General features: G+C 49.3%; 1 protein-coding gene across 1 annotated transcript in view; it reads left to right on the top strand.

Moving 5' to 3' along the window:
* Positions 1–26,245, top strand: part of LOC140817148 (uncharacterized) — a 48,326-nt gene that overhangs the window by 11,228 nt on the left and 10,853 nt on the right. The window contains exon 2 of the mRNA XM_073176758.1: positions 6,243–7,003. The gene's annotated coding sequence lies outside the window, so the exon portion shown is untranslated. The remainder of the gene's footprint in view (positions 1–6,242; positions 7,004–26,245) is intronic.

The following is a 26,245-nucleotide window of genomic DNA, read 5'->3' as shown; positions in this document are numbered from 1 at the left end:
ATCCTGAGATAAATACTGATAAAATTCCAAACCTTCGTCCGTCGCTAGCCCGCTGATGCCGCTAGCTCCCAACTAGAGCACAGCTCTGCTACAAGACCAGCAGCTCCCCGCTAGTGCCCAAATCTCGGAACACGACTAGAACCTGTCAGAAACGACTGAAATGCTATGAAATTCTCTGAATTGGCGAGTCAAAATGAGGAAATCCGACCACTATTTATAGGCCATGTTCGGATCCTCCGAACACCACTTCGGAACGTCCGAACGCTACGTGTCCACTGGCTCTTGACAGCTCATGATCGGATCCTCCGATCATACACTTCGGACCGTCCGAACATGCACGTGTCCAGCTGCTCTTGACACCTCATGATCGGATCCACCGAACCTACACTTCGGAACGTCCGAACTCCCACGTGTCGATCAACTCTTGACACCTAATGATCGGATCCACCGAACTCACTTCGGACCTTCCGAACTCTTCGGTGCTTCCGAACCATCTTCGGACCTTCCGATCATGATTAATCACCATTAATCCGTTAATTACCCAATTTGGAATTCGGGCTACTACATTCTCCCCCCCTTAAAAAGATTTCGTCCTCGAAATCAGGCTTAGAGAATGAACAAAATGAAATAACAACATCATTACCCTCAAAATCTAAAGGACAACCCATCACTAGACGCTTAGCTAACCCCGAATGACCCATCGGAGTAGAAACAGAAAGAATGACGTCTAGAGAAACATGCGGTAACTTATGACGCTTAACAATTCGTCCTGGTCACCCCAACGACCTACACTTCCCTGACTACTCTCATCACCAAAGTGGTCAGCCATTGCTACAACATAGAATAGGGAAACTAGTAAATTGGTCAACGGAATTCCCAAAACAGAAATCTATATCCCAAAATCGTATGCATGCTCTGATACCATAAATGTAGTGACCCGTTCCAGAATCACCTACTAATCAAAAACTAAGCATGCAAATAACCTAATCAACAATAATCAGAGATAACAGCGGAAAAAGTCAACAACTATACCGATTATACAACCCAATCGAAGTCTATAACAACTCAAAATAAGGTAAAGAATATCTGGTACAACCATATCGAAATCAAAACAATACCGATAAACTAAACCAACCAGCTACTCAACGTCCTCCTCCTGCTCCTCCTGAGCTGTCCAACCTGAGGCCTGCCCCGTGGGAATGGGGTGTCCAAGAATAAACAAAACCGAGGACGTGAGCGATAAGAACGCCCAGTACAAAGTATGAGTATACAGACCTATATGAAATGCACATGCTATGATCATGATACCGGGGTAGTCAAGAAACAGGAATCACAAAAGGATCTCAAACTGCTCAGTCTAGAGGCGCCAAGTGGATAGTGCCGCGCGGTCCAACCTCTGGGTCACTGCATCCACTACAAGACAGACGTGGACCTAAAATGTCCCGGACCACCGAAGCCCTCCCGACCCGTCGGCCACTGTGTACTCTCGGTGTCCATGCGTCCACAAGACAGGGCTGAGCGGCCCCAAGATATAGCTTATCTCGAAAGAGATACAGCTCAACAGTAAAGGCTATCTCAAAGGAGATACGGCTCAACATGAAATGCAACGTGCAGTAATAAACGTGACATAATAGCATGCATCATATGACATATATCAATGCACCACATAATCATGCAACACATATATGAATGTATACTCAACCAGGATATCTCGGATAGTACTTTCGTACCTCTATCACAGCAATCCTAATCCACTGGAACCACCAGACAACAGGTCTAATCCAAGCCTATTCATCAAGTGAAAACCATCACTAAACTTATCTACCAGACTTAACTAGATAATCCTGAGATAAATACTGATAAAATTCCAAACCTTCGTCCGTCGCTAGCCCGCTGATGCCGCTAGCTCCCAACTAGAGCACAGCTCTGCTACAAGACCAGCAGCTCCCCGCTAGTGCCCAAATCTCGGAACACGACTAGAACCTGTCAGAAACGACTGAAATGCTATGAAATTCTCTGAATTGGCGAGTCAAAATGAGGAAATCCGACCACTATTTATAGGCCATGTTCGGATCCTCCGAACACCACTTCGGAACGTCCGAACGCTACGTGTCCACTGGCTCTTGACAGCTCATGATCGGATCCTCCGATCATACACTTCGGACCGTCCGAACATGCACGTGTCCAGCTGCTCTTGACACCTCATGATCGGATCCACCGAACCTACACTTCGGAACGTCCGAACTCCCACGTGTCGATCAACTCTTGACACCTAATGATCGGATCCACCGAACTCACTTCGGACCTTCCGAACTCTTCGGTGCTTCCGAACCATCTTCGGACCTTCCGATCATGATTAATCACCATTAATCCGTTAATTACCCAATTTGGAATTCGGGCTACTACAGGTGGGACTTTGATAGGCTCTCATTTGTTGTTGGTCCAGTTCTTGCTGAGGATATTACTCTGATCCCCATTGCTTGTGGTGAGCCAGATGTTGCTCGCTGGATTCTGAGCCCTGATGGCGTATTTTCTTTCCGGTCTGCATGGGAGTCCGTGCGTGCGAGAGCTCCCATTCAGGATATTCTCACCCCCTGCTGGGGTAGCTGGCTGAGGCCCACTATGTCCTTCTTCCTGTGGAGATTTTGGCATAAGTGGCTTCCTGTTGATGAGGTGCTTCAGCAGCGCGGGATTACTCTGGTGTCTCGGTGTCATTGTTGTGACATGGCAGAGACGTTCTCCCATTTATTCCTTGACGGCCCGATTGCCCGTTCTGTGTGGCATTTCTTTGGGGCCATCTTCAGGGTTCGTATTCCTCGAACCCTTGACTTCAGTTTGTTTCTCAGTGCTTGGAAGAAGAACCTAAAATGGTCACCTGGTGGTCATGTGAAAGAGTTCCTCCCCTTCATCGTTCTGTGGTTCCTTTGGATTGCTAGAAATGATGCCAAGCATAGACAGCTGCATATCTCTGCTGCGACTGTCATATCTCAGATCACGTCTTACCTCAGACTGGCTTTTTCTGCACATATCGTAAAGTCTAGCCATTGGCTGGGCTTCTCCCATGCTGCCAGTCTCATGGGCATCTCGGTTCGTCATATGAGAACCCGCAAAATGATGATTGTCAGATGGCTTCGTCCCTCTGCGGGTTGTTTCAAATTGAATGTGGATGGGAGCTCTCGGGGCAACCCCGGTGATTCTTCAGCAGGTGGCATTGTTCGAGACTCGTCAGGCAGGATCATCCTTTCTTTCAGCGAGTTCATTGGTGTCGGGACCAATGTCAGAGCAGAGTTGTGGGCCGTGTGGAGGGGTCTCCTTATTTGTACTGATTTCAGCCTTTTCCCTCTTTGGATTGAGACCGATTCACAGATTTCTATTCAGACTCTCAGATCTAGGAGGTGTATTTGGCTCGTGGATCACATTGTTACCAGGATTGTTTGTCTTTTGAGGGGGCGTCAGGTTCATATTTCCCATATATTCCGTGAGGGGAACTCGGTGGCGGATGCGTTGGCACTGGAGGCTCATACGCTGAGGCGGTATACGTTAGTTCTAGGATCCTCCCTCCCCAACCATGTTTCCACTTTTGCCCGATCTGATCTCTCTGGTCTCCCTTACCTCAGAGCCAGATGTTACTAGTCTACGTACCAGGCCTTGGAAAAAAAATAATAATTTGTGAGTGCGTGCGTGTGTGGGTGTGCCTGTGTGCGAGGTTGTTCGTGTGCGTGTATTGAGTTATTGATTTTCTGGGTGTGTGCATTTTTTTGTGTGTGTTTCGTGTTCTTAGGTTTATTACAGGTGTGTTGCTTCCTTGGGTGGGCTTCATCACTCGATGTATCTCCGATACTTGGGTTGATCTCTTTTAGCCCCAGCTGGTGAGTCATTTATGGGACTTGAGGTTACTATCGATTTTCATAATTGGGGCGTTGTCTACTTGCTCCAACTGTTATTCCTATCATCTCCTGGGTTTCTCAGAGGTTCTACAGTACCCGATTAGCGAGAGCCACTTAGGCTGCTGAGATGGATCAGTTTGTATGTTCTGTGAGACTGGGTTCTGATACTTGCTCTCTCCATGCTTCGTTTCTTTGGTCTGAGAGTGATCCAGCACCTTCTCCGTTGGTGCGGTTTTCTAGACCCCTACTGCTCTCTCGCGGGCGCTCTCTGCAGGCTTCTCCTTGTTCGCCAGCTTTTTTCTTTTATGTTCTATTGGTGAGTGTTATGGCAGCTCTGGATGATTTATCTCAGTGATTTCTCTGTTCCCGAGCTACATTTGTTTTATGGTTTACTGTTTCTATGTCCCCTAGGGTTTAGCTTTTGCTGATGTATTTGCTACCTTAGGTTTTATTGTTGTATTTTGTTCAGTTGCCTTTTGGAGAGGTCTTGGTCTAGTCCCCCTCTTCATTTAAGGTTTTATTCTTGTACTGTTTTATTTTGTGGATATATACAGGTAGGGGTCCGCCTAACCCCCCGCTTCTAGCGGTGTTTAAAAAAAAAAAAAAACCCTAAACCCTAAACCCAAAATCCTAAAACCCAAACCCAAACCCTAAACCTAAACCGCCCCCAAAAATGTTTCTCTACAGTGAATAGTGCCCCCAAAAAACCCCAAATCGCCCAAAAAAATCGCCCCCATGTCGGAGCCGGTTTCCGGCTGGCCACCTGTACGATCAGGTGCGCCTCGTCGAGACGAGGCTGCTGTCCAAATTTCAAGTCCAACGGAGGTCGTTTCGCCAGCCAAATCGACGGTCTACTCTCCGGAAATTGCGCAGATTCCGTCGCCCGGAATCGCCCCTGTCTCCGATCATCGTCCGGCGACGATTTTTACATCATTGGATTCGTCTTCTTCAGTCGATCCTATGGTCCAAAACTCAGCTCAAACGGAGTTCATTTGTATCCCGAAATCGGCCGGTGAAGTTTCGTCGGCACTGTTCATCGCGACGCCGAATGTTTCGGCTCCGATTCCGGCCAAATCCGGTGTTGGATCTCCGATCAAGACCCCGATCTGTAATGCCCATGATGAGACGCGTCCATTGGTATCTTCAATTGCATCATCGGAGTTCGGTGGCGGCGGCAATTTCAGATCTACGGTTGAATGTACTATTCCCGCGACTTCGCCGGGGTCTTTCTTCCATTTCCGGCGCCGATACTTGTTCAAAATTCAATTCCTTTGGCCAGAATACTACTCAAGGCATGGGTAATTGTTCCATCGCTTCAATTTCAGAAAATACGTTGCGGATCAAAAACGCCCAATTTGGTGGGTTAAATTCGAGTTTCTCACCGAGTTTCGTGTCTTCGGAGCCGAGTTCGTCCGGTTTTCTCGAGTTCATGGCCGGTTCTGAGGTCCCCTTCACTTCGCCGGCCGTCGGCTGTACTCCGGTGGGGTCGGTCCGAGTTGACTCGGTCGAGTCACCCGGTCCACTCAAGCGGGTTGACTCGACAGTTCATCTTGTGCATTCATCCGTTCCGGTTGCTTCGAAGGTTTCTGGACGTTCTGTTCCTCCTACGATATCCTTTCGGGATATTTTGCGTCGGTCTTCTCCACCTTCGCAGGATCAGAGCTTTGCTGATGTTGTTGATTCAATGGACGAGGTGCCTGTCCCGACTGATCGTGATGGGATTCCTGGTATATTTTTCCCGGATCAGGTTATTTCTGACCTCTCTGTTCCATTTCGTTTTGCATTGGTGGGGCGTATTTCTGGGAACCGAGGTTTGACCCCGAATACGGATATTTTGTCGGCTCTTACTTGCACTGGTTTGCTAGGCTCCCATACTGTTAGATTTCTCCCCCGAGGGTATATGGTTCTTAATCTTTCTTGTGAGGAGGATTATTTGAAGTTTTGGGAAAGGCCTGAGATCACCATTAGGACTGTGGTTATACGATTTTCGAAATGGACCCCGGAATTTAAGTATGAGGAGGATTCCTCTATCGCTCCGGTTTGGGTTAGATTTCCTGATTTACCTCTTCACCTTTATAATAAGAAAAGCTTGTTTCCTATCGCTAAGATTTTTGGTAATCCCATTAAGGTTGATGAGATTACAGGTGATGGTTCCAGAGGTTCTTTTGCTAGGGTATGTGTTGAGATGGATGTACTTCAGCCTCGTCAGGATAAGATTTGGGTAGGCTGGGGTGATTATTTTCAGTTTGTTGAGGTTATTTATGAGAGGGTTCCCCGTTTCTGCTTCCACTGTAAGATGCTCGGTCATTCGCTAGATTTTTGTTCTAGTAATGGGCAGCGTTTTGGTACAAGGAGGCGTGGGCCTCAGCGTCAGGCTGCTTCTGTACCTCGGTCTTCTGATCAGCAGCCCCAGGGTCCACGTCCTCATGGTAAGGGTGTTGTTTCTGATTCTTCACTTCAGGCTCCTAGTGTATCGACACAGGGTATTACTTCTGATTTGGTACAGTCCAGTCATTCTACTGATGCTTCTGTTATTTTGAGTGTTCCTTCTTCTATGTCAACCGAGCCGGGTTGGGTTCATTCGCGTAGACGCCGTCGACCTTTGCAGCGTCCTGCTCTGACACCGTCTGTTCCCACGATTAACTCCTTTGATATTCTACAGACCATACCAGATGTTGATTGTCCGGGTGCTTCATCTGGTGTTGTACAGCCTCTTTATAAACCGACTGTCTCCCGATCCCTCGTTGAGGGCACAGCTGATGATGATTTTGATTATGGTAATGATACTATCCCTTTTTATACTCCACAAGTTGGAACCCCTCTGGTTGCTGTTCTGTTGGTTCCGTCCCACGTGGTTGAAGTTGTTCCAGTGGGGACAGACCCGATGATTGTTTCCACGGCTCCGTCACAGTTGGTTGTTACTTCAGCTTCTGGTCCCATTACTCCGTTTCAGATCGACCTTGGGAGTGGTTCTCGAGAGGCTGATTTGGATCTTCCTCCTACTACTGCTTCTCAGTCCTTGCCACTACCAGGTCGGACTCGCTCACAGCAGCGTCGGTATTACAGGACTCAGAAGAGTCAGGTGGGGTTACCCTATGGGCGACCGCCTGATTCAGGTTGATATGATTTTCTGATGGGCGTTCACTGCAGAGTTCTCCTTGCCCATCAGTGTTATTAGTTTGTATGATGTATTCTGGGGCGCCTGATGTTTATTTTCTGGGTTGCTCTGTTGTAGTATGTCTTTTATTTTGTTATGATGTTATGCTTATTTCGCCTTTGCTGTGGAGGTCTTGGCCTAGTCCCCCTCCCATCAGGCTTTCTTTGTACTGCTCTTTTGTTGTTCATAAATAAAATTTTCTGGAAAAAAAAAAAAAAAAAAAACCCTAAACCTTAAACCAAACCCTAAACCGACCCCAAAAAATTTTCTCTGAAAAACACACAGTAAAAGATGCGAAAAAACACACTAAAATTCGACACTATTCACGCCCTTTCCACCGCCATGCTGCCGCCGCCGGATCCCGGCCGGCAAACCACCCCATCTGAACCGCCTCCCTCTGGCGAACCTCCCTGCAAAATTTCAGACCATTCCGACTCCGGCAACCCCTTTAATTTCTCGACTGAAAAATCGCGTTTTCCGGCCATTTCCGTCGCGACGGTCTCCACCGTTCCGATCGATGAACAAAATATACCAATAGAATCGTCTCTTCAAGGCGACACTTATGTCCAAAAATCAGTAAGATCGGAAAACATTTGCACCGCCGATTTCACCGTCAAAGTCGCGCCGCTACTGTTCACCGCGACTCACTCCACGTGTTTGTCGATTCCGGCCGATTCCGGCAACCTATGTTCAAACGGGACCCCGATCTGTAAAGCCCATGAAGAGACGATTCTAATGCCACCGGCCCCGTCGTCATCAGTGTTCATTTCCGATCGGAATTTTAGATCTACGGTTCGCCCAGCTGAAACCCTAACGCCGACGGTGTTTTCTTTCAATTCCGGCGCCGTCGCTGCTCCGTTGGCTAATTGCTCTGAACCATATACTCAGATTGCCATGGGTAATTCATCTATGTCTTCAATTTCTCGTAATTTTTTGCCGATCAGAAACGCCCAAATTGGCCAATTTCACTCGATTTCATCCGATTCTCGTGTCCAATCGACCCCTCCGCCGTTCGGTTCTGCTCCGTTTGGTACCGGTTCTGTGCTCATCACGCCGGCGCCGTCCCACGGTGGTATTTTGGCCGTAAAGTCAACGGTCAACGGTCAACGGTCAACAACTCGGGTATGGCTTCTAAATCTGACTCTCGTGCGAAAAAGACGTTTCCAGTCTCCTTTAGGGATGCTCTGGCTCCTACTTCCCCTCGTTCGGGGAAGAATGGCTTTGGAGATGTCGTCAATGCTATGGAAGAAATGCCCCCACCGACTCTTAAGGATGGGAAACCGGGTATTTTCTTCCCGGATGAGGTAATGTCTTCTTTGACCGAGCCTTTTAAGTTTTCTTTAGTTGGGAAGATTTCTGGTAATAGATCCTTAGTCCCAAACTCGGAAATTTCTGCGGCCTTTGCTCGTTTGGGATTGAAGCGATCTTTTGATTTGAGGTTTTTGCCTCGGGGTTTTCTGATCCTCTCACTTCATTGTGAGGAGGATTATGCGTTTTTTTGGACGCGTGGGCAGATGATGGTGGGACCTCTCGGGATCCGTTTCTCCAAATGGACCCCGGAATTCAATCTACAGGAAGAATCTCCCATCGCCCCTGTTTGGGTGCGTCTCCCGGGTTTGTCCATTCACCTGTTTAACAAGAAAAGTCTTTTTGCCCTTGCTAAGATTTTGGGCAACCCGGTGAAAATGGATGACTTTACTGCTGAATCATCTCGGAGCGATTTTGCTCGAGTCTGTGAGGAGTTGAATGTGTTGGAACCACCCGTTAAGCAAATTTGGGTGGGCTGGGGTGATCATACCCAGGAGATTGATGTTGTGTATGAGAAAATACCTGGGTATTGCTTAGATTGCAAGACGTTGGGTCATTCAACCGACGTTTGCTATTCTCCTGGTAAAAATCCTAAACCTGCTCGATCCAAGCCTGCTGATCGAGGGCCTCCTCAGCCGGAGGCGCCTCCTGCTCAGGCACCACCTGAGGGTGCAGCCCCTGTCATTGTCCCAGGACCACAGCCCCAGCTTCATGTCAATGGCCATGGTCCCCGGCGTAGACAGAGACGGAGGCCTGTTCGTCAGGCTCTCCCGAGGGATGATCCCCTTGCTTCGAACTCTTTTGGAGTTCTTTCACATTTGCAGGAGACAGAGGTTGGCTCTGAGGAGCTTGGATTAGGTGTTCCTGATCCCTCTGTCGGTTTGAGTTCTCATCAGGAGGCCCCTTCTTCTGACCGCCCTGCGGTCACGGTGGCTGAGGACGATGAGAGTGTTCCTTTTGAGGACTGCGTGGATGACCTTGGATCTCCACGCCCGGATGTGGTGACTGTGTTTGTCCCCCCGGAGGTTTGTATTGAAAATCATAGCAGCCACTCGGTTCCATCTTTTCCTGCATCCCCTGCTGATGCCACTTTTATGCTGGACGAGTTGATTGCTCGACAGGGACCCCCTATTCTTGAGATGATTCTCAGTCACATGTCGGCTGATGATCCTGATCAGGATTTTGATCGACATTCTGTGTCTGGAGTTAGTTGTGGGTCTGAGTGTAGTATTCTGGACACTGAGATGTCCAATCCCAGAAAAAGACCTCAGGACGATGGTCGGCGATCGCGTAAAAAGCGATTGGATCCTTCTTCCACCCGTTCCCCATGAATTGTTTAATCTGGAATATCCGAGGACTTCGAGGTTCGGAGTCCCAGCAGAGGCTTCATGCCTTTGTGAAGGAGAAACAGATTAAGGTTTTGGCTGTTTTGGAGCCCTTGATTGATCTGGATCCGAGATTCATGACTCGCCGTTTGGGGTTTTCTGGAGTCATCTCTAATCTCTCCGGTCATATCTGGGTATTTTTTGCTGCTGATGTGAGGGCGGAGTGTGTTTTTGATCATGCTCAGTTCCTTCACATCAGAGTCTCTGCCTCTTTCTTGCCGACAGAGATATTTTGTTCTTTTGTCTATGCTAGATGTGATTATGTTCAGTGTAGGGATCTTTGGGCTTCTTTGCTTTTGGTTAAGCCTGTTTTGGGTTCCTGGCTGGTTGGGGGCGACTTTAATGTCGTCAGGGATGCATCTGAGTGCTTGGGCTCCCGTGGTGGTAGGTTGCTACCCATGGAGGAGTTCAACACTTTTATTCTTGATTCTGGCCTGATCGATGCTGGTTTTGAGGGGTTTTCGTTCACTTGGACGAATAAGACCATTTGGAAGCGGTTGGACAGGGTCTTGGTTTCTGTTGATTGGGGAGATCATTTCAGCTCGATTCGAGTTGAACATCTCGCTCGTACTGTCTCGGATCACTGTCCGCTTTTGGTCACCGCTCCTGTTTTTGCCCGTGGGCCGAGCTCGTTTCGCTTCCAGCGTATGTGGGTTAGGCACCATGGTTTTTTGCAGACTGTGAGGCTTAATTGGAATCTGCCTTGCAGTCTGAGCGGCATGCCTCGGCTTTTTACCAAGATGAAGCGTCTCAAGCATCACCTCCGGTGGTGGAATCGGGATGTTTTTGGTAACATCTTTGATAGACTCACTGAGGCTGAGAGGGCTGTTCGTTCAGCCGAGGATGTCTGTGAGGCCGACCCTTGTGATGCGAATTGGACTTCACTGTCCGATTGCAATGAGGATCTGGCCCGTATCACCGCCATGGAGGCGGATTTTTGGAAACAGAAAGCAGCTTGCCATTGGCTTGAGGATGGCGAGCGGAACACCAGACTCTTCCATAACATGGTGAGGAAAAAGTGCGTGGCAAATAAAATTTTCCGCATTTGGGAGAATGGGGTCTGCCTGACGTCTCAAGATTTGATTCAGCAGTCAGGAGCCTTGTTTTTCCAGGATCTTCTTACCGGGGAGCCCTCTGCGCTCGCTTGCCCTGATTTTTCGGGTTTTCCCTCGGTTATCTCTGCCGTGGAGAATGATGGTTTTGCTGCGATTCCCTCTTTGGAAGAGGTCCGCGCGACCGTCTTCTCCATTCACCCTGATAGCGTTGCTGGCCCTGATGGCTTCTCTTCGGCGTTCTTTCAACATTGCTGGGAGATTGTCCATCATGATGTTTTTGGTTCTGTTCTTGATTTTTTCCAGGGATCTCCTATGCCTCAGGGTTTTACCGCCACCACGATCACCCTAATTCCCAAAGTCGAGGGTGCTCGCACCTGGTCGGACTTCCGTCCGATCAGTCTGTGCAATGTCACGAACAAAATCATCTCGAAGCTGTTGTACTCTCGGTTGAGGGATGTGGTGGAGAGACTTGTTTCCCCGAATCAGAGTGGCTTCGTTCCGGGTCGGATGATCTCGGATAATATTCTCCTTGCCCAGGAGCTCACTCACAGCATTAATCTCCCCACTCGTGGTGGTAATGTGATCTTGAAGTTGGATATGGCCAAGACTTATGATAGGGTTCAGTGGCAGTTCTTATTTGACGTTCTGAGACATTTTGGTTTTTCAGAGCGTGTTGTGGCTTTGGTCTCGGCCTGTATTTCCCATTGTCATTTCTCCGTGAACATCAATGGTTCTCTATCGGGGTTTTTTGGTTCCACCAGGGGCCTCCGGCAGGGCGATCCATTATCTCCCCTTCTCTTCATTTTGGGGGCGGAGTATCTTTCTCGTGGCCTAGACCGCCTCTACCTGCAGCATCCTGCGCTCGGGTACCGTTCTGACTGTGCTATTTTGATCTACCCACCTGGCTTATGCTGATGATGTCATTATTTTTGCCAGTGGTGGGTCTCGTGGTATGCAGCGCCTTGTAGACTTTCTGCATCACTACGAGAACTGTTCGGGGCAGCGCGTGAATGCTGCCAAGAGTTCTGTGATTTTGCCTCCGAGGTGCTCTGGGCGCCTCCGCTCCCAGCTTTTGCGCATCACCGGGTTCGCCGAGGGTCATCTGCCCCTCAAGTACCTCGGAGTTCCCCTTTATCGGGGTAATCGCACATGCTCCCTTTTTCAGCCCCTCCTACAGTCTGTTCGTAGGAAGTTAGAGGGTTGGGAGATTCGGACCCTCTCTCCGGGTAGCCGCATGACCCTGATACGCAGCGTGCTCCTCTCCATGCCGATTTATCTGTTTCAGGTGGTTTAGCCACCTCTGGCTGTCATGGAGAAGCTTGAGCGGGCCTTCAATTCCTTCCTCTGGGGGTCGAGGCCCTTGCAAAGGAAGTGGCACTGGGCCCGGTGGTCCCGGGCTTGCCTCCCCGTGCTTGAGGGGGGCCTTGGATTCCGCATATTGAAAGATCTCGTGGAATGTTTCTCTATAAAGTTATGGTTCCGATTTCGGCAGGGCTCTTCTCTATGGGCGAGATTCCTTTTCCGGATGTATTGCTGGCTGGATGCTCCTGCCTATGTCCCCGCCCGAGCTTCTATTTCCCCCATTTGGCGTCGTCTCCTCAGGATTCGCCCTCGCGCGGAGCCTGGCATTCGCTGGCGTGTTGGCCTCGGAGATGGTTCCTTTTGGGATGACACTTGGTTTGGGGACGTTCCTTTGTCCTCCCGGTGTGTGGTCTGCGGGGGCCGTGATGTTCGGATCTCTCATTTTCTGTCTGAGGGGTCCTGGGATTTTGATCGCCTTTGTGCGGTTCTTGCTCCTTCGGTTGCCGAGGAGATTGTTTTGATTCCTGTTCTTTCAGGAGCCCCTGATCTGGCACGTTGGATCCATAGCTCCGATGGTGCCTTCTCTGTGAGATCTGCTTGGGAGCTGATCCGTCAGCGTGCTCCGTCTTCAGATATATTCCGCCCGTGTTGGGGGAGTTGGTTGAGGCCTACCATGTCGTTCTTCCTTTGGAGGTTCTGGCATAAGTGGCTCCCAGTTGATGAGGTGCTCCAGCGCCGGGGTTTTGCGTTAGCCTCGAGATGTCAGTGTTGTGATATGGCTGAGACATTCACACACATATTCATTCGCAGCCCGGTTGCTCGGTCTGTCTGGCACTTCTTTGGCGCCGTGTTTCGGGTTCGTATTCCCGACACTGAGGATTTCAGTTTGTTCCTCAGTGCGTGGAAGAGAGATTTGGTCTGGTCCTGGGGGGCCATGTGCGGGAGTTTCTCCCCTGCATCGTACTGTGGTTCCTCTGGACTGCACGGAACGATGCTAAGCACCGTCATCTCCCTGTTTCTGGGGAGACGGTGAAGTATCAGATTTTGTATTACCTGCGTCTTGCCCACTCTGCGCGTACTGTCAAGCCCAGACATTGGCTGGGTGTGTTTCATGTGGCGAGATTGCTGGGTATTTCGGTTGCTCTCCACAGATTCCATAGGACGGCGATTGTTCGCTGGCTGCGACCGTCGTCTGGGTGTTTCAAGCTTAATGTGGATGGGAGCTCGCGTGGTATATCTGGGGACTCCTCTGCTGGTGGCGTTGTTCGGGATGATTCCGGGAGGGTTGTGCTCTCATTCAACGAGTTCATTGGAGCTGGGTCTTCTCTCCGGCCTGAGCTTTGGGCGGTTTGGAGGGGTCTTCTCCTTTGTTCTGATCATTCTTTTTTCCCTCTTTGGATCGAGCTTGATTCTCTGACTTCTATTCAGCTCATTCGTTCCCGTCGATGTTGCTGGGGTGTTGACCACATTGTATCAAGGATTCTGGTCCTTCTGAGGGGGCGGTCTGTTCATATTTCGCATATATACCGGGAGGGTAATTCGGTGGCGGATGCATTGGCGGCAAGGGCCCATACCCTTAGGCACTTTACCTTAGAGTTAGGTCCCTCCCTCCCTAGGCACATTTCCATACTTGCACGTTCGGATACCTCCGGACTTCCCTACCTCAGATATAGATGTTCTTAGCTGTTTGCAGCCCATTCCTTCACTTGGACCCATTTCTTCGGTCTTTCTATATGTATATGTATATTTTTTCTTTGCAGGTACTGTTCTTTTGGGGGTTTCTCTTTTCCCCCGTTTTGCCAGTCTGGTGTGAGTGGGCCCAGACACTCGCACACTACATGTGTAGTCTCCTCGGGATTGGGTGGGCTCTTGCACTTACCCTATTGGTGCTTTTCTTTGGCCCTCTCATTTTCCCTGGAGCGCTTTTTCTGTTTGTGCTTCTCTTGGGTCCTTTCCTGGACCCCGGCGGGTGTTCACTGCAGGCTTCTCCTTGCCTGACGACTTCTCTCTTTTACTTGCCGACTGTTGTGATGGCTCTGGATGATCTTTTTCATTGGTTTCTATGGCCCGGGGTTACCTTCATGTTGGGCTTCTATGTTATATATTTTGCTGTGGGCATTGGTGGCTCTGGATGTTCTCTATTGGTTGTTTCTTTTATCCGAGTCACAGTCATGCGATTCATGCTTTCATTTCTGATATTATGAGCTTAGGCCGTCGTCATTCTCTTCTTCGGTCTGGGAGCTTCTATGGTTTGAGCTGGATTGCGGTCTTATTTTGGTGCTTCGACTGTTATTGTATTGGGACTTTCCAGCTGATTACTCTCTTCACAGCGGGATCCTGCACAGTTGATCGATCTCGTATTCGGATGTTCTTTTTAGTTTGGTATTACATTGACATACAGCTCAGACATGGGTCCCATCAGTGGTCTTTTGCACCTACTTTTGAGCTGGATCATTACTGTTTACATATGTTTCGATTTGTTTTCATGTTTCTAGCGCTGCCCTTAGGTGTTCTGTTTTATTATGCATCTCACTTAGGGATTTGCTTTTGGCTCGTGTATTTGCCTCCCTAGGTCTTTGTTTTTTATGTTCTGTATGAATAGCCTTTAGAGAGCTTTGGTTTCATCCTCCTCTCTTAAGGTGTTATCTTGTATTGTTGTTTTGATGTTATATACAGGTAGGGGTCTGCCTAACCCCCCCGCTTCCGGCGGTGTTTTATTAAAAAAAAAAAAAAAAAACCCTAAACCCTAAACCCTAAACCCCAAACCCCAAAACCCAAACCCCAAAACCTAAACCCGAAACCCGAAACCCCAAAACCCAAACCCCAAAACCCGAAACCCTAAACCCTAAACCCTAGAGGTTAGTCTCTTGGCTTCTGAGTCAGAGCAGGATCTTGCCATTCTTTCACCCCGCGGATCTGCTTCTTGTGATGGTAGGGACTCTGTAGATCTTGATAGGGATTCCGACATGACTGACCCTAGCAAAAAACGTTCTTGGCCCCGGGTCTCTGATAATGCAGCCAAGAAACGGCACCCTTCTCGTGGCCGTTCCCCATGAATTGCATCATTTGGAATGTCAGGGGTCTTGGGAACCCGATCTCCCAACAAAGGCTCCATGCCTATGTTAAGAAGCATCGTGTCAAAGTCCTAGCTATCTTGGAGCCAATGATCCTGCTTGATCAGCGTTTCATTACTCGTAGGTTGGGATTTCGTAGTGTCATTTCTAATTTTTCGGGTCACATCTGGGTCTTCTCTTCTGAGGATGTTCAGGTTGAGTGTGTCCTTGACCATGCTCAGCTTTTACACGTCCGCGTCTCTGCTTCTTTTCTCCCTTCTTCTGTCCTTTGCTCTTTTGTGTATGCCAAGTGCGATTACACTGAAAGGCGCGATCTTTGGGCTTCGTTGCTTCAGATCAAACCTGACGTGGGTCCTTGGCTTGTTGGGGGGGACTTCAATATCGTTCGTGATGCTAGTGAGTGTCTTGGTTCTTCTGGGGGGCGGCACCTTCCCATGGAAGAATTTAATGCGTTCATTCTTGAGTCTGGTTTAGTTGATGCTGGGTTTGAAGGGTCGTCCTTCACTTGGACGAACAAAACCATCTGGAAGCGTCTGGATAGAGTCCTCGTTTCGACTGACTGGTGTGATTTTTTCCATTCTATCCGTGTTCAGCATCTTCCTCGTACTGTCTCGGACCATTCCCCCCTTCTTATCTCCACTCCCATCAGTGCTCGTGGGCCGTGTTCTTTTCGGTTTCAAAGCATGTGGACGAGACACCACAATTTTCTTCAGACGGTGCGCTTGAACTGGCATAATCCTTGTCATCTTGCGGGTATGCCTCGGCTCTTTGTCAAGCTCAAGCGCCTCAAGAGTCACCTCAAGTGGTGGAATCAGGATGTCTTTGGCAACATTTTTGATAAAATCTCTGCTGCCGAGTCTGCTGTGAAAATAGCGGAAAGTGCTTGTGAGACTGACCCTTCTGATTTACACTGGACTCGCTTGTCCATGTGTAATGAAGATCTTGCGAAGGTCACTGCCATGGAGGCGGATTTTTGGAAACAAAAATCTGCCTGCAAATGGTTAGAGGATGGTGAGAAAAACACCAAACTCTTCCACAACATGGTCAAGAAGAGACGTGTGGTTAATAAGATCTTTCGTATTTGGGAGGATGGGGAGTGTCTGACCTCCCCTGAGCTCATCCAAAGCTCTGGTACCGCCTTCTTTCAGAACTTGCTTACTGGGGAACCTTCTGTTCTGAGTTGCCCTGATTTTTCTGATTTCATCCCTCTGATCTCGGACTCAGAGAACCGCCATCTTACTTCAGGCCCTTCTTTGGAAGAGGTTCGTGCTGTCGTCTTCTCCATCCATAGGGATAGTGTTGCGGGGCCCGATGATTTCTCCTCGGCTTTCTTCCAGCACTGTTGGGACATTATCCAGCATGATGTTCTCGATGCGGTGTTGGACTTCTTTCATGGGTCCCCGATGCCCCAGGGTTTCACTGCTACCACCATCATTCTGATTCCGAAAGTTGAGGGAGCTCAGTCTTGGACTGAATTTCATCCTATAAGCCTCTGTAATGTCACGAACAAGATCATCTCGAAGTTGCTCTATTCGCGTATGAGCAAGGTTGTCGAGAAGATCATCTCTATGAATCAGAGTGGTTTCGTTCCTGGCAGAAATATATCTGATAACATCCTTCTTGCCCAGGAACTCATTCATAGTTTCAACCTACCCTCTCGCGGGGGTAATGTCATCATCATGTTGGATATGGCTAAGGCCTACGACAGGGTTCAATGGCCTTTTCTCCTCCAGATTCTCAATAAGCTTGGCTTTTCGGATACAGTTGTTGCCATGGTATCGGCTTGCATTTCTCATTGCAAGTTCTCTTTGAATATCAATGGCAATCCTGCCGGCTTCTTCAGTTCCTCCAGAGGTCTCCGTCAAGGAGACCCCATCTCTCCGCTCCTCTTCATTCTGGGGGCGGAGTATCTCTCCCGGGGCCTGAATCGCATTTCTCTGCTATTTCCGGATACTCGTTTTCGATCGGGGTGTGGCACCCTGGTTTCCCACTTAGCTTATGCTGATGATATCATTATTTTTGCTAATGGTGGGACCCCTGGCATTCGTCGCATTATGGATTTTCTTGGGCATTATGCCAATTGTTCGGGCCAGATGGTCAATGTCTCCAAGAGCGCTATCTTCATTCCTCTTAGCTGCCCTGCGAGTTCTCGGCTTCGACTTCTTCGTTTGACTGGCTTCAGAGAGGGGCAGCTTCCCATCATTTACCTTGGAGTCCCTCTTTTCCGAGGGAATCGCAAGTGTTCTCTCTTTGAGCCCATTCTTAAAGCCGTTAGGAAGAAATTAGAAGGTTGGGACTCCCGCACCTTGTCTCCTGGGAGTCGTATGACTCTCATTCGCAGTGTGCTCCTTTCCCTCCCCATCTATCTTTTCCAGGTGATCCAGCCTCCTTTGGCGGTCATCGAGAGACTTGAGCTGATTTTCAATGGTTTCTTATGGGGGTCTCGTCCCCTTGAGAAGAAGTGGCATTGGGCCAGATGGTCTCGTGCTTGTTTCCCTGTCTTTGAAGGGGGTCTCGGGTTCCGCAAGTTGAAGGACTTGGTTGATCGTTTTTCGATCAAGTTATGGTTCAGATTCAGGCAGGGCATTTCTCTCTGGGCGAAATTCCTCCTGAATAAGTATTGTAGGACTGAGCATCCGTCTTATGTCCCCATTCAGGGGCACATTTCTCCTACTTGGCGCAGGATGATCCATATTCGTCCTAGGGCTGAGTCCAGCATCCGTTGGCGGGTCGGCACCGGGGACTTATCCTTTTGGGATGATACCTGGTTCGGCGATGCCCCTCTATCCACTCTGCGTCAGGTCCGTGGTGACCGTGGCATTCGTATCTCTTGCTTCTTTTTGGATAACGGGTGGGACTTTGATAGGCTCTCATTTGTTGTTGGTCCAGTTCTGGCAGAGGATATTACTCTGATTCCCATTGCTTGTGGTACGCCAGATGTTGCTCACTGGATTCTGAGCCCTGATGGCGTATTTTCTTTCCGGTCTGCCTGGGAGTCCGTGGGGGGGAGAGCTCCCATTCAGGATATTCTCACCCCCTGCTGGGGTAGCTGGCTGAGGCCTACTATGTCCTTCTTCCTGTGGAGATTTTGGCATATGTGGCTCCCTGTTGATGAGGTGCTTCAGCAGCGCGGGATTACTTTGGTGTCTCGGTGTCATTGTTGTGACATGGCAGAGACGTTCTCCCATTTATTCCTTGACGGCCCGATTGCCCGTTCTGTGTGGCATTACTTTGGGGCCATCTTCAGGGTTCGTATTCCTCGAACCCTTGACTTCAGTTTGTTTCTCATTGCTTGGAAGAAGAACCTAAACTGGTCACCTGGTGGTCATGTGAAAGAGTTCCTCCCTTTCATCGTTTTGTGGTTCCTTTGGACTGCTAGAAATGATGCCAAGCATAGACAGTTGCATATCTCTGCTGCGACTGTCATATCCCAGATCACGTCTTACCTCAGACTGGCTTATTCTGCCCATATCATCAAGTCTTGCCATTGGCTGGGCTTCTCCCATGCTGCCAGTCTCATGGGTATTTCGGTTCGTCATCTAAGAACCCGCAAAATGATGATTGTCAGATGGCTTCGTCCACCTGCGGGTTGTTTCAAATTGAATGTGGATGGAAGCTCTCGGGGCAACCCCGGTGATTCTTCAGCAGGTGGCATTGTTCGAGACTCGTCAGGCAGGATCATCCTTTCCTTCAGTGAGTTCATTTGTGTCGGGACCAATGTCAGAGCAGAGTTGTGGGCCGTGTGGAGGGGTCTCCTTATCTGTTCTGATTTCAGCCGCCTTTTCCCTCTTTGGATTGAGACCGCCTCGCAGATTTCTATTCAGACTCTCAGATCTAGGAGGTGTAGTTGGCCTGTGGATCACATTATTATCAGGATTGTTTGTCTTTTGAGGGGGCGTCAGGTTCATATTTCCCATATATTCCGTGAGGGGAACTCGGTGGCGGATGCGTTGGCATTGGAGGCTCATACGCTCAGGCGGTATACCTTAGTTCTAGGATCCTCCCTCCCCACCCATGTTTCCACTCTTGCCCGATCTGATCTCTCTGGGCTCCCTTACATCAGAGCCAGATGTTACTAGTCTTCGTACCAGGCCTTGTTTTTTTAAAAAAAAAAAAAGAAAAAAAAAAGAGAAAAAAAAAAAAATTTCTTGTGTGAGTGCGTGCGTGTGTGGGTGAGCCTGTGTGCGAGGTTGTTTGTGTCGCTTCTTTGGATGTGCTTCTACACCCGTTATTTCTCCGATGAATGGGTCGCTCTCTTCTAGCCCCAGCTGGTGAGTCATTTATTGGACTTGAGGTTACTATCGATTTTCATATTTGGAGCGTTGTCTACTTGCTCCAGCTGTTATTACTATCATCTCCTGGGTTTCTCAGAGCTTATACAGTACCCGATTAGCGAGAGCCACTTAGGATGTTGAGATGGTTCAGTTTGTATGTTCTGTGAGAGTGGGTTCTTATTTTTGCTCTCTCCATGATTTGTTTCTTTGGTCTGAGAGTGCTCCAGCACCTTCTCCGTTGCTGCTTTTCTCTAGACTACTTCTACTATCTGGCGGGCGCTCTCTGCAGGCTTCTCCTTGTTCGCCAGTTTTTTTTCTTTTATGTTTTATTGATGAGTGTTATGGCAGCTCTGGATGATTTATCTCAGTGGTTTCTCTGTCCCCGAGCTACATTTATGCTTTTCTGTTTCTATGTTGTTTAGTTTGTTATGCGCTTTTCCTAGGGTTTAGCTTTTGTTTATGTATTTGCTACCTTAGGTTTTATTGTAGTATTGTTTTCAGTTGCCTTTTGGAGAGGTCTTGGTCTAGTCCCCCTCTTCATTTAAGGTTTTACTCTTGTACTGTTTTATTTTGTGGATATATACAGGTAGGGGTCCGCCTAACCCCCCGCTTCTAGCGGTGTTTAAAAAAAAAAAAAACCCTAAACCCTAAACCCAAAATCCTAAAACCCAAACCCAAACCCTAAACCTAAACCGCCCCCAAAAATGTTTCTCTACAGTGAATAGTGCCCCCAAAAAACCCCAAATCGCCCAAAAAAATCGCCCCCATGTCGGAGCCGGTTTCCGGCTGGCCACCTGTACGATCAGGTGCGCCTCGTCGAGACGAGGCTGCTGTCCAAATTTCAAGTCCAACGGAGGTCGTTTCGCCAGCCAAATCGACGGTCTACTCTCCGGAAATTGCGCAGATTCCGTCGCCCGGAATCGCCCCTGTCTCCGATCATCGTCCGGCGACGATTTTTACATCATTGGATTCCCGAGTTGGATCCGCCATGTCGCCGCCGCCGGTTCCCGGCCGGTTCACCACTTCACCGGACTCGCCTCACCTTGACGAACAACATACTCAAAAATCAGCTTCATTGGAAAACGTTTGCCCGTCCAAATCGGCTCTTCCATTTCCGCAAATTCCGGTCAATTTTGCGTCGACGGTCTCCACCGGTCCGATTGCCGCCGATCATACATCATTGGAAGCGCCTTTTCACGGCGATTCATGTGTCAAAAAATCAGAAAGATCGGAGCCCGTTTGCCCAGCCGATTTACCATCCAAAGTTGCGCCGGTACTGTTCACCGCGCCACATCCTACTTTTCCGTCCACGCCGGTCGATTCCGGCCACCTTTGTTCAGTCGGGACCCAGATCTGGAAAGCCCATGACCAGACGATTCCAACGCCACAAGCCCCGTCGTCATCGGTGTTCAATTCCGACGGGAATTTCAGATCTACACTTTGCTCCGCTGAAACCCTAACGCCGACGGGGTTTTTCTTCAATTCCGGCGTCGTCGCCGCTCCGTTGGTGAATTCCTTTGAACCTTGTACTCAACGTTCAATGGGTAATCCAATTATCTCTTCATTTCATGTAATTCGCAGCCGATCGGAAACGCCCAAATCGGCGATTTTCCATCGATTTCATCCGCTTCTCGTGTTCAATCGGCCCCTCCAACGTCCGGTTCTTCGCCTACTGGTCCCGGTTCTGTGCTCAGTTCGCCGGCGCCGTCAATCGCTGCAACTCCGGTCGGTAACTCGCGGGTCAACTCGGGCGAGTCAAACCGCCGGTTTGACCGAGTTGACTCGGCAGTCAATGGTTCTGCATCTACGGTCAAACCTGTCCTTCGTGCTGAGGTTCGGGCTTCTGTTTCTTTTCGTGACGCTCTTGCACCTCCGTCTCCTCGCACCGTGCAAAAAAGTTTCGAGGATGTGCGTAATTCGATGGAAGAGCTGCCTGAGCCTTCTATTCTGGATGGAAAGCCGGGTATCCGATTCCCGGTTGAGGTAATTTCTTCACTGATTGAACCTTTTAAATATGCGTTAGTCGGTAAATTTCGGGGAACAGGTCCTTAGTCCCTAATTCTTCAATTTCTGTGGCTTTCGAAAAAATGGGACTAGTGCGATCGTTCGACTTGAAATTCTTACCCAGAGGTTTTTTGGTCATTTCTCTCTCATGTGAAGAAGATTACGCGCGCGTTTGGTCGAGGGGGAGCATTTTGTGGGACCACTTGGGATCCGTTTTTCTAAGTGGACCCCGAATTTAATCTGCATGAGGAATCCCCCATTGCGCCAGTCTGGATCCGTTTTCCGGGCTTACCTTTGCATTTGTTCAACAAGCGTACTCTTTTTGCTCTTGCGAGTCTTGTAGGTAAGCCTGTTAAGATGGACAAACACACCGCTGATGTCTCTCGAGGCGCTTTTGCCCGAGTATGTGTGGAAATTGATGTTTTACAGCCTCCCATTCAGCAGGTCTGGGTTGGTTGGGGTGATCACACCCAGGTTATTGATGTCATTTATGAGAAGATCCCCGTATATTGCATTGACTGCAAGATGCTGGGACATTCAGTTACCGTGTGTTATTCTCACGGGATGAATCCTAGGCCGTCGAGGCCTAAGCCCGTTTTTCAAAAATCTCAAGATCCAGTTCCTCCCAAAGTCCAAACACCCCAGGAGGGTGCTGTTCCTGTCTTTAATCCTGGACCATAGCCCCAGCTTCATGAAAATGGCGATGGTCCCAGGCGTAGACGGAGGAGGCGACCCGTGCGACGGGGTACTCCTGCTGGAGCTCCCCCTACAGTCCCTGCTGTTCCGCAGCCACTTAATTCCTCAAATGCCTTTGAGGTTTTGTCACCCTAGCATGATGAGGCTCAGCGATGCGACGCTACTGAGTTGGTTGGTCCCAATCCTGATCTTGGATCCCACTTGGAGGTTGTGGGTGATGGTTTACTTGGAGATGCTCCTTTGGATCAGGATCCTGTTGTTGGTGTTGACCCGATTAGTTTGGGTCTGCCCATTGTTGACGCCTTACCTTCGGGTACGGCTTGTGTGTCCGTTCAGTCTTTGGTCCATCAGTTTGAGGAGGGGGGTATTGGCACTTCTGTTCAGTGCATGGAGAATCACAGCTGTCATTCGATTCCTACGTTCCTTCTTCTCCAGATGTTTCCTCTCATCTTGAGGAACTTGTTGCTCAACAGGGGTCTCCTGTTTGTGAGCGGATTGTCGAGCGTATGTCTGCTGATGACCTCGACACGGGATTTGATCGGCATTCTGATTCTGGTGCTCAGGATACTGATATGTCGAAGAGAGAGCATGGCCCCCAAAAAATTTCTCTGAAAAACACACAGTAAAAGAGGCGAAAAAACACACTAAATTCGACACTATTCACGCCCTTTCCACCGCCATGCTGCCGCCGCCGGATCCCGGCCGGCAAACCACCCCATCTGAACCGCCTCCCTCTGGCGAACCTCCTGCAAAATTTCAGACCATTCCGACGTCCGGCAACCCCTTTAATTTCTCGACTGAAAAATCCGGTTTTCCGGCCATTTCCGTCGCGACGGTCTCACCGTTCCGATCGATGAACAAAATATACCAATAGAATCGTCTCTTCAAGGCGACATATGTCACCAAAAATCAGTAAGATCGGAAACATTTGCACCGCCGATTTCACCGTCAAAGTCGCGCCGCTACTGTTCACCGCCGACTCCTCCACGTGTGTTTGTCGATTCCGGCCGATTCCGGCAACCTATGTCAAAGCGGGACCCGATCTGTAAAGCCCATGAAGAGACGATTCTAATGCCACCGGCCCCGCGTCATCAGTGTTCATTTCCGATAGGAAGTTTAGATCTACGGTTCGCCCAGCTGAAACCCTAACGACCGACGTGTTTTCTTTCATTCCGGCGCCGTCGTTGCTTCCGTTGGCTAATTGCTCTGAACCATATACTCAGATTGCCATGGGTAATTCATCTATGTCTTCAATTTCTCGTAATTTTTGCCGATCAGAACGCCCAAATTGGCAAATTTCACATCGTTTCATCCGATTCTCGTGTCCAATCGACCCCTCCGCCGTTCGGTTCTGCTCCGTTTGGTACCGTTTGTGCTCATCACGCGCGGGCGCCGTCCCACGGTGGTATTTGGGCCGTAAAGTCAACGGTCAACGGTCACGGTCAACAACTCGGGTATGGCTTCTAATCTGACTCTCGTGCGGAAAAAGACGTTTCCAGTCTCCTTTAGGGATGCTCTGGCTCCTACTTCCCCTCGTGGGAGAAGAATGGCTTTGGAGATGTCGTCAATGCTATGGAAGAAATGCCCCCACCGACTCTTAAGGATGGGAAACCGGGTATTTTCTTCCGGATGAGGTAATGTCTTCTTTGACCGAAGCCTTTTAAGTTTTCTTTAGTTGGGAAGATTTTCTGGTAAAGATCCTTAGTCCCAAACTCGAAATTTCTGCGGCCTGTTGCTCGTTGGGATGAAGCGATCTTTGATTTGAGGTTTTTGCCTCGGGGTTTTTTGATCCTCTCACTCATGGTGAGGAGGATTATGCGTTTTTTTGGACGCGTGGGCGAGCCATGATGGTGGGACCATCTCGGGATCCGTTTCTCCAAAGGGACCCCGAATTCAATCTACAGAAGAATCTCCCATCGCCCCTGTTTGGGTGCGTCCTCCCGGGTTTGTCCATTCACCTGTTGTAACAAGAAAAGTCTTTTTGCCCTTGCGAAGATTTTGGGCAAACCCGGTGAAATGGATGACTTTACTGCTGAACATCGCGGAGCGATTTTGCTCGAGTCTGTGAGGAGTTGAATGTGTTGGAACCACCCGTTAAGCAAAATTTGGGTGGGCTGGGGTGATCAGACCAGGAGATTGATGTTGTGTATGAGAAAATACCTGGGTATTGCTTAGATTGCAAGACGTTGGGTCATTCAACCGACGTTTTGCTATTCTCCTGGTAAAAATCCTAAACCTGCTCGATCCAAAGCCTGCTGATCGAGGGCCTCCAGCCGGAGGCGCCTCCTGCTCAGGCACCAACTGAGGGTGCAGCCCCTGTCATTGTACCAGGACCAAGCCACCATTCATGTCAATGGCCATGGTCCCCGGCGTGAGACAGAGACGGAGGCTGTTCGTCAGGCTCGTCCCGAGGGATGATCCCCTTGCTTCGAACTCTTTTGGAGTTCTTTCACATTTGCAGGAGACAGAGGTTGGCTCTGAGGAGCTTGGATTAGGTGTTCCTGATCCCTCTGTCGGTTTGATTTGATGTTCTCACTCAGAGGCCCCTTCTTCGTGACCGCCCTGCGGTAATCCGGGGGCTGAGGACGAAGAAGTGTTCCTTTTGAGGACTGCGTGGAGGACTGGATCTACCAGCTTTTCGGGATCTGATGGTGACTGTGTTTGTCCCCCGGAGGTTTGTATTGAAAATCATAGCAGCCACTCGGTTCCATCTTTTTCCGGCATCCCCTGCTGATGCCATTTTATGCTGGACGAGTGATTGCTCGACAGGGACCCTATTCTTGAGATGATCTCAGTCACATGTCGGCTGATGATCCTGATCAGGATTTGATAGACATTCTGTGGGTCTGGAGTTAGTTGTGGGTCTGAGTGTAGTAGTCTGGACACTGAGATGTCCAATCCCAGAAAAAGACCTCAGCGACGATGGTCGGCGATCGCGTAAAAAGCGGTGGATCCTTCTTCCACCCGTTCCCCATGAATTGTTTAATCTGGAATATCCGAGGACTTCGAGGTTCGGAGTCCCAGCAGAGCTTCTGCCTTTGTGAGGGAGAAACAGATTAAGTTTTGGCTGTTTTGGAGCCTTGATTGATCGGGATCCGAGATCATGACTCGCCGTTTGTGGGTTTTCTGGGAGTCATCTCTAATCTCTCCGGTATACTGGGTATTTTTTGCTGCTGCTGTGAGGGCGGAGTGTGTTTTTTTGATCATGCCAGTTCCTTCACTCAGACAGAGTCTCTGCCTCTTTCTTGCCGACAGAGATATTTTGTTCTTTGTCTATGCTAGATGTGATTATGTTCATGTAGGGATCTTTGGGCTTCTTTGCGTTGGTTAAGCCTGTTTGGGTTCTGGCTGGTTGGGGGCGACTTTAATGTCGTCAGGGATGCATCTGAGTGCTTGGGCTCCCGTGGTGGTAGGTTGCTACCCATAGGAGGAGTTCAACACTTTTATTCTTGATTCTGGGCTGATCGATGCTGGTTTTGAGGGGTTTTCGTTCACTGGACGAATAAGACCATTTGGAAGCGGTTGGACAGGTCTTGGTTTCTGTGATTGGGGAGACTTTCAGCTCGATTCGAGTTGAACATCATCGCTCGAACGTCTCGGATCACGTCCGCGGATCACCGCTCCGTTTGGGCCGTGGGTGCCGAGCGCGTTTCGCTCCAGCGGATGTGGGTAGGCACCATGGTTTTTGCAGACTGTGAGGCTTAATTGGAATGCTGCTTGCAAGTCGAGCGGCATGGCCTCGGCTTTTTGACCAAGATGAAGCGTCTCAAGCATCACCTCCGGTGGTGGATCGGGAGTTTTTGGTAACATCTTTGATAGACTCACTGAGGCTGAGAGGGCTGTTCGTAGCCGAGGAGGATGTCTGTGAGCCGACCCTTGTGATGCGAATTGGACTTCACTGTCCGATGCAATGAGGAATGGCCCGTATCACCGCCATGGAGGCGGATTTTTGGAAACAGAAAGCAGCTTGCCATGGCTTGAGGATGGCGAGCGGAACACCAGACTCTGCCATAACATGGTGGAGGAAAAAGTGCGTGGCAAATAAAGTTTCCGCATTTGGGAGAATGGGGTTGCCTGACGTCTCAGATTGATTCAGCAGTCAG

This window comes from Primulina eburnea, chromosome 16, assembly GCF_022965805.1.
Source record: "Primulina eburnea isolate SZY01 chromosome 16, ASM2296580v1, whole genome shotgun sequence".
Lineage (NCBI taxonomy): Eukaryota > Viridiplantae > Streptophyta > Magnoliopsida > Lamiales > Gesneriaceae > Primulina > Primulina eburnea.
Note: the sequence above shows the minus strand (reverse complement) of the source record. Positions and strands in the feature narration are given on the sequence as shown.